Genomic DNA, 9,065 nt, shown 5'->3' with positions numbered 1-9,065 from the left:
TTATTACATATATAGTTCATACAGCTATGTTGTCTCATCAATATGGGCCTAAGAGAGTCGGACTTCCAACATGTCCCTGTGCTTCGGCCGAGCATGCATTTAGACTAAGTCCACCTCTTCAACCCGTTCATTGGCCAAGAATGCAAACTTTAATCTTTGGGAGTTCAGACAAACAACTATACACGAATAGCGCCTCTTAGGGAGCCGTGTCTTTTGACAGCTGTATGGTCTTGAAATTGTAACTTCCATCCAAACGTTGAATTCCAAACATTTCTTGGTCTCAACTGTTGGTTTCAAAACCAACGTCTGCTGGGTAAAGAAGCCCAAAAGTTTTGTCTTCAAACCCTTGTATATATAATTCATTTCTCTCTCATTTCACAACTTTCCTTATACGCAAGTCTAAAAACTCTCTGACAACACCTTTTTTCTTCAAGTATCAAGCAACGGGTAACTTGGTATCCGAATGTGGCGTCTATAAGTTGGTCAATACTTGGAAGAGGGTAGTGGTTCTTCGGGAAAGCTTTATTTAGGTCTAGTCGACATACATTCTCCGCTTGTTATTTAACTTTTTAACCACCACCACGTTAGCAAGCTAGTCAGGATACTCAATCTCCTATATAAACTTAGCCGCCAGTAATTTCTCCACTTCGGTCTCAATGACCTTTTATTATTCTTAGGCGAAGGTTATTTTCTTCTGCTTCACAGGCTTGGCCTCGGGCTTTACATTAAGGAAATGCTTAGCCGTCTTCAGATCTAGCTAAGGCATATCTTTGTGTCCCCATGCGAAGATGTCATGGTATTGCCTCACTACTGCTATAACTTTCTCTTGTTGGTCAAGTTTTATATTTTTTCCTATACGGGCCATCTTTCCTAAATATCCAGCATACAACTTAACTTCTTCCACTTCGGGAGCGGGATCAGCATTTAGGCAGGATAGATATCGACCCCAAATTTCTCGAGCTCAATGTTCGATAATGGCTTGTTCCTACTTGGTTCGGCTTCTGAACACTTTCTTTTACCATTAGTATCATTCTCCTCGTACTCCTGATCTTATCAAGATTTTCGAGCATGATGATTCTAGTCGTCTTCTGATCTCCCATAATTTCTCCAACTCCCTTATCTGTTGGGAATTTCAGCTTGAGATGGGAAATTGACTTTACGACTTGGAAGGTGGACATAAATGGTCATCCAAGAAGAGCATTTTAGGAACTTTCAACCCTCATGATGTAAAAGTTCACTTATTTTTCAGCAGTATAGGTTATTTTACCAATAAGAACAGGTAAAGTAATTGTACCTTCACAAGGTATGTGTTTTCCGCCGAAGGCTTGAAGGGTGCATCATGGCATGGTTTCATCTTTTCTCCATCCAGGTTCATTTTGGTATATGTTCATGGAATAAGATGTTGGACGAAGTACCTCCATCTATGAATACCTTCCGGATCTTATTTTCTCCGATAACGGGGTGGATGATTAGTGGGTCCTCGTGGGGATATATGACATCCTCGTAATCCTCTTCGGTAAAGGAGAAAGGCATAATCTGTCTAGTGTAGATTATAAACTTGACGAGCATATTTTTTCCTGAAGTTTTTGCTATCAAGACCGAGGGCGCTGCCCCCAAAAATTATCTTCACCTTTTCCCGATATATTTCTTCGGGTTCTCTGCCTCTTGCTTTGTTCGGCCCCAACTTATCCCTCAGGTCCCTTATAAACTCATTCAGTTCTCCATCTTTAATCATCTTTTCATCAACCTCATCAAGTGAAAATATTCATCGGTATTATGTCCCTTATCCTGATGGTAATCACAATACTTATCGACATTTTTCTTGTGGTCAGCCATCTTCATGTTAGCTAGCTATACAAAGCCTGGTTTGCCCTTAATTTCATCAATAATTTTGGAGATCGGCGCGTTAAGTGGTGTGAACACAGTCGATTCTCTATCTCTTCGCATTTCCAATCCTCGATCGGTCTGCTTCTTATCATTACCCCTGTGATCGTCCCTTCGGTCTTTGTTGGACCCTCGAGAATATTTCTAGCGGCTCGACTGTCGGTTGTGGTCCTCTCTTCTGGGCTCTCTATATCCCTAAAAAAAATTCATCTTTTTTTTGATATTCTCACCCCTCACATATATATCATTAAGGGACTTTGGGGGATAATCATGAAGTGATGATAAGAGTTTCTTACTTTTAACCAGGTCCAGTCCAGTGGTCAGATATCCCATGGATTTAATCTTGTTCATATTAGTGACCTGGCATGCTTCTTTATTAAACCGAGCCTGGTAATCGCCTAGCGATGACTCATTCACCCTTTGCCTACAGTGTATGAGCGTTTCGATGTCCTTCTCTTTTCGGAACAACTGTGAATAAAGCCTTATGAACTTTCCATTCAGTTGTTCACAGGAGTGGATCGATCGTGGGCGCAATGACTTATACCACATTGATGCACCTCATTTCAGATAGGTTTTGAACATCTTGCAGAGAATCCTTTGGTTATGTCCCATGCCTGTCATCAACAACTCGTACTTTTCACAATGGTTTTCGAGGTCTCCCCTCCTATTAAACTCAGTCATCTATGGAAATTGCTTTTCTTCTCCCGGTGGGGGTCGGTTGGCTTCGATCTCTATCCCTAAACATGGATTTTTTCAACCTGGATATTCTTGTTCGGGATACATCTTCCTCTTCCTCATGTATGAAGTCCAAAGTCAGAACAACTTTCATCATCCTTCTCATGTGGTGTGAATCAGAGTCCGTAAACTCTGCTTCCTTAACGTTGGACTTGTTTCTCTTTTTGAGAACTCTTGGCCCCTTCAGTTTTTTCCAGCGACGCTCGCATCGCCTTCTCTTCCAACTCCAATCCCTCCCTTCGTAGTTTTATGGCTTTGAGTTTCAAAACGTTGGCTTCTCGCTTCTTGGCTCTCGCCTGCTCCACCTCTTCGTTTTCTTTCGATTTCCCCTTCTCTCTGGCAAACTTTTCAGCCCTCAGTTTCTTCAACATTACATGTTCTTCATGAATAGGAACGATATCAGCTTCTTCGTCAAAAATCGGTTTTCAAGTTCCGAGGGGTGACTAAATGTTGCTTCAAGGGGTTAGTTTTTGGATCAGTGAACCCAGGATGGCCCTGTTCGTTGTTGATGGTCGTCATCGTCTCATGATGTCAGAATTAATCTTGTATTCCCACATACGGCGCCAAATATTGTAACCAATCTTTTGCCTGAACCGTCTTCGTTCACCTGTTCTCTGTTCGACCTGAAAGGAGAAGAATGTAAGGGATTGTAACCCCGATTCACCTCCAGTGTGAGAATAAGTTAAGTGGTCCGGTGAGTAGTAATAAATACAAGATAGTTTTTTGAGTTCGTGAGAGTGTGTGTGGAACGAGTTGAACTTGTGTGTATATGAAACATGTCACTGTTTAACGTTGTATTCCCTACTTCTTCCGACGATTGAGACAATCTAGCTACGTGGACGTTGAGGCCCAAAAGACTACGCCCACGCTTTCATCTCTAATAATACAGCTCGTGTATAATATAGGCTAGCTCGTATCTGATATGGACCGACCACCCTTCGGCACAGTTGGTCCTCCTTTGACATCCACCCTAGTACGTGTGATGGGCCAAAAAGGGTCGGGCTTCCAACACTGCGTAAAGGAAAATTTTGTGTACTTTTATATAGGTTGGTCATTTGATTATTGAATGACATATTTGTATTTTGATTTGAGATGCACAATTTCATTAACGTCGTTTTTAAATTCGAAGTACACAAAGAAATGCTACTCGATACACGATTCCTAGATCCAGCGTTAAAACCTGAGGGGGGCGAGAGGGTGCTCGATATCCCCTTAATCTTCGAAAAATGATAAAAAAAAAATTATTAATAATTAATTACACATCATCACCCAATGAAAAATAGAAAAAAGATGAATTCTGTATAAAAAAATAAATTTATAAATAAATTAGTATTTTAACTAGTATAATAAGAATAATAATTTTGATATGTAGATTTCGGTGTATTCATATCTGTCACGATTAAAAATTACTTTATATAAATTTCATTTAGACGCATAATGTTTGAAAATCAAAGAAAACACTTGCTTTCGAAAAACCGTCGCTGTCTGATCATTAAAACACTGTTTGAGTTGATCAGACAACACCTAAAAGACGAAACCTCTGTTTACACGGATTTGTTAGTAGTGATTGCGGGGAGCAATGTTATAATCTGCAATCATCTGCCTTTAAATTTCATGATTCAACATATAATAACTTTACTTTCTTCCTAGTTTCTATTGCTATTTTATTACTTTTTCAACCACACCACCCTCGCTATTATCAATCTTCTTGTGAATTGTTATATTAGCTAGCCAAGGGTACAGATATTTTGAAATTCTCCCTTCTAGCAGAGATACATTTCCTTGTAACCAGCCCATGTGATGGGCGCGTACAACATTTTTAATGAGGTTAAAACAATATAAAATAAAGAATATGTAAAATTTGCCAAACTTAGCGCTCAGGTGTTGATTAGGATAATCGTATACTTCAAAATTAATATTTTAAGTTATTATATATAAATTTTTTAATATTTTTAATGGTAATAGATGGTGTATAGTGAATGTTAGCTGGTTTGCTAAACTCCTTTCCTATGTGTTAAACTATCTGCAAATATGATTATTCACCAATTAACTATACTAGTTTTACAACTCGTGCAATGCACGTGTCTTCATTATATTTTTATATTATTTAAATTTATAATAAATTTATTTTGGATCATTACATTATTAGTATATTTATAAATAATAATATAAATATTTGTTGTTGTAGGATTCGAACCTGAATCTTGGATATTGTATAAATAATAATATAAATATTTGATGTTGGTGAAATTCGAACCTGAGAGTTTTAGTAGTGTATAAAATATAATATAAATATTTGTTGTTAGCGATATTCGAACCTGGGAGTTTGAGTAATATATACTCTTTTGGTATTTGAATCTAACGATCCTGATCACTTAATTTAAAAGATCTGACGGTCATAAATAAAGATAACCAAAACAACTAGAGAAAAAGGCATACAAACCAAAAAAAGAGGCATACCAAATTATACCTCATTCCGGTTATTATGGTATAATATAGATACTAGGGTTGTGAGCGATTTAGATCGGATCAATTTTACGGTAAAAGTCGAACCAAACAGCGAATAGCGATTTTTGAAAATTGTCGTCCGCAACCGGCGGTTAACCGCATCAATTGCGGTTACGAATTTACCATTATTGTGGATCGATTTGTGGTTTAACCACTTATTATAAAATAATAAATAATTTACAAAAAATAAATAAATCCGGAATATTAATAAATTTAAGTTTAAGTTACCTAATAAGTTTAAATTTAAAAATAAAATACAAACTAATGCTCAGTGCGTAGCAAGGATACTAAAAATATAACAAAATACGCACTGTAAGCAAAATTTGAAACATAAAAATTAAGTTACAAATTTTGCATCTTAGTGACTACGGTGAAGCTATTTCCGTGAGAATAAATTATAAATTTAAGCATTAACGAAAGTCAATTAATCTTCTAAATATTAAAGAATGACATTCATAAATAATAAATGTGTTTAATTATTAATTTATATGATATAAAGTATATTTTTGAAAATATATTTTATTATATATACGTCGCGGTTTACGGTTATAATTTTTAAAAATTTAAAACCGGATTCAAACCACGAATAAACGATTGTTGTAATTTAAGTTCGCAACCAATCCGCGTTTCGCGATTATCTGCAAAAATGTGGTTAACTTACAAGCCGCTATACACACCTACAATATTTAGATTGTACTTTTGATGGGATGGGAGGTATGTCCATGTCAAATTACAATATTGTATTGATCATGATTTGAATTCGTAATCAAATCTCAAGTCCCAGGATAAACTTTTTACATATTATCTTTAATTTTTATTTTTGATATGTCACTAAATTTTAAGTTAAGGGTTTGTTATGGTTGGAGATTATCTAACACCTACTGATCAAGTAAAAGATAAAATAATAATAGTCTTTTCGCTCACAAATCAACAACTTCTTTTATTTTTTTCCAAAAAAATTAAAATGTATACAAGTAATGGGTTCTATAAATTCTATTTAATTTATATTCTAGATAAAAAAATTGTCAAGAGTAAAATTATGAAGAAATTTTTAAAGCTGTTAAAATTTATACTTTAGAGGGGGATAGGGTATCTATAAATTAATATAGTTGGGATAGAGAATCGATAAATTAATATTATTAATTTATAGAAAGTTCTCGATATCAAAGAAAATTTACATAATTTTATATAAAAAATTGTACTAATTAATTCACTTTATGTTACTTTACAACCGTCTATAAGTAATGATAGTTTGAAAATAATATAAAAGATAATAATGAAGATAATATATAACTAAGTATTCAACACACCAGAAATACTAAATTATATTTTATTATAGTATGAAAACTGACAAGTAAGGTTAGGAATGTGATAAATGTAGATTTAAAATTTATGAAAATAGAAAATTATATTAAAATCATATTTAATAAAATGTGTTATTATATAACATTATATATATACATATACATATATATATAGAGAAATGATCAAATACAAACTAAATTTAGAATAAAAACTAGAAACTATTCTAAACCATAAACCATTACATCAATTTAATGTAATGGTCCTCTAAAAACACCACACTCAACTAATCCCCACCATCCCACACACAATTTCAGCTTTTCCCCACGGTTTTTAATTTGATTTTTCCCATCAAACAATAAGTTTTTTTTTAAATCCGACTTCAATGTATTTTTCTCCATATCGATTTGCATAACATATGTGTTACATTTCGAAATAATTTTTTTTTTTTAAAAAAATATTTGATTTCTAATTTTCACTCTAAAATTGATTTATATTGGAGTAGTATATATATATAACATTGTATAATACCATTGAGATCATATATTTATATGTTTATATTGGGGGGTTTTTTAAAAAATTATTATCTTTAGCGAGACTTGAGAAAATTATTAATTATTAATTTATATAAGTTTCACCGTACTAATTATCACGCTTCTAACAAAAAATACTGAGCTTGACTAATGAATCCTCCTTGTTAACAATCCATATAATTAATAACTACACTTTTTGTTACTTGATTTCTAAGAAACGTTCATGGGAAAGGGGTCTACCGCACTCCCAATCTCCTCTAATTACCAATAGTATTTTTATGATATTTTATAAATATTTTATATGAATTTTTAATATTAAATTAAATTAATTTATTTTTTTGAAAAAAATTATAAAATGAAATTTTTAAATCTATTTAATTGCTAAAACTTATTTTATTAATATTAAAAAAAATTATTTTAGTTGTCGTATTATTTTTTACTTAAAATTTTATATCTTTCTAATTTTAAAATTATTAAATTTATACAAATTCACCTATAAATTTATTATACCATATACAATTAAATTATTATTATTGTACTTTACGTCAATTATGTATATAATATAATACAATATTAAGATAGTGATAGAAAATATGAGAATTTATAATTATCATAAATAAGTTAATAATATTATTTTTATTAGTATTAATTTGGATCTATTTACTTTACTTGATTTACTCATAAAATTTATATTTTTTGTAAGTTTTAATTTATTAAAATTTTATATTTTTGGCTATAATTTTCACATGGTGAATATTGTAAATTTTAATTTACTTTGTCTAATTTTTTATATTAAAAAATTTTTTAATAAAAAAAATTTGGGTGAATTTTGGTCTGACTTCGAATTAAACGTGAATTCTTATTTTATAGAGTATGTCTACTACTTTTATTATATAAATTATCCTTTTTATTAATTTTCCATTTTAATGACGCATGTGTATATAAAACATTTAAAATTTTGTTTATACTGTTTTCACACCTAATATATTTTTTGATTTGTTTTTTGCTTTTTAGTTATGTTTTAATGTAATGTTTGTTTGTTGTAATATTGTTGTATTAATTAATTAATATAATTTATTAGTACATTTTTAAGTTTTTTTGTTATGTATTTGTTCTTCTTATTTGTTTGTTTGTTTCTTTAACTTTTTGAAATTGTTTGTAATGCACGGGATATGTTATAAATATTCTATATGAAATTTTATATTGAATTAAATTAATTTTTTTTTGAAAAATTATAAAATGGCACCTCTAACTCTATTTAGTTGCTAAAACTTATTTTATTAAAATTATTTTTTTATTTTAGTTGTTGTACTGTTTTTTGCTTAAAATTTCATATTTTTCTAATTTTAATATTATTAAATTTATACATATTCACTTAATAAATTTATTATACCAAATACAAACAAATTTTTATTTTTGTAATTTACGCCAATTATGTATAGGATATAATACAATATTAAGATAACGATAGAAAACATGAGAATTTATAAATTATCATAAATAAGTTGATAATATTATTTTCATTAGTATTAATTTGGATTTATTAACTTGCTTTACTCATGAAATTTATGTTTTTTGTAATTTTTAATTTACTAAGATTTTATATTTTTGACTCTATATTTTTCAGATGATGAGTATTGTAAATTTTAATTTAGTTTATCTATTTTTTATATTAAAAAAAATTTAATTTAAAAATTTTGGGTGAATTTTGGTGTGACTTTTTAAATATTTTTTTACAACTTAATATTTTTTGTGATTTTTGTATTTCTTTTTTTAGATTGATAAGTATTAGGATTTTTTTTGCAAATCTAGTACAGATTTTCTAGTGGTGTTTATTTTTTGGTGTTTGTTTATTTTTTTAGTTGATAAGTATTAGGAATTTACAATCCTAACCTTGAGATCTTAGGTACCACCTAAACTCCTTTACTCCAATTATATATATGATATAATATAATATAATAATTAATTTATCACCCACCATTACATGATAAACAAGTCCATAATGTAATAATCGAAGTAGTCAATATATTTTACATATTCATATTCATCATCTATTACATTCAAGCTGTTACCCTTCAAAACTAATATCTTTTTAGTCCATTA

This window comes from Apium graveolens, chromosome 5 (genome assembly GCF_009905375.1).
Source record: "Apium graveolens cultivar Ventura chromosome 5, ASM990537v1, whole genome shotgun sequence".
Classification (NCBI taxonomy): Eukaryota; Viridiplantae; Streptophyta; class Magnoliopsida; order Apiales; family Apiaceae; genus Apium; species Apium graveolens.
Note: the sequence above shows the minus strand (reverse complement) of the source record.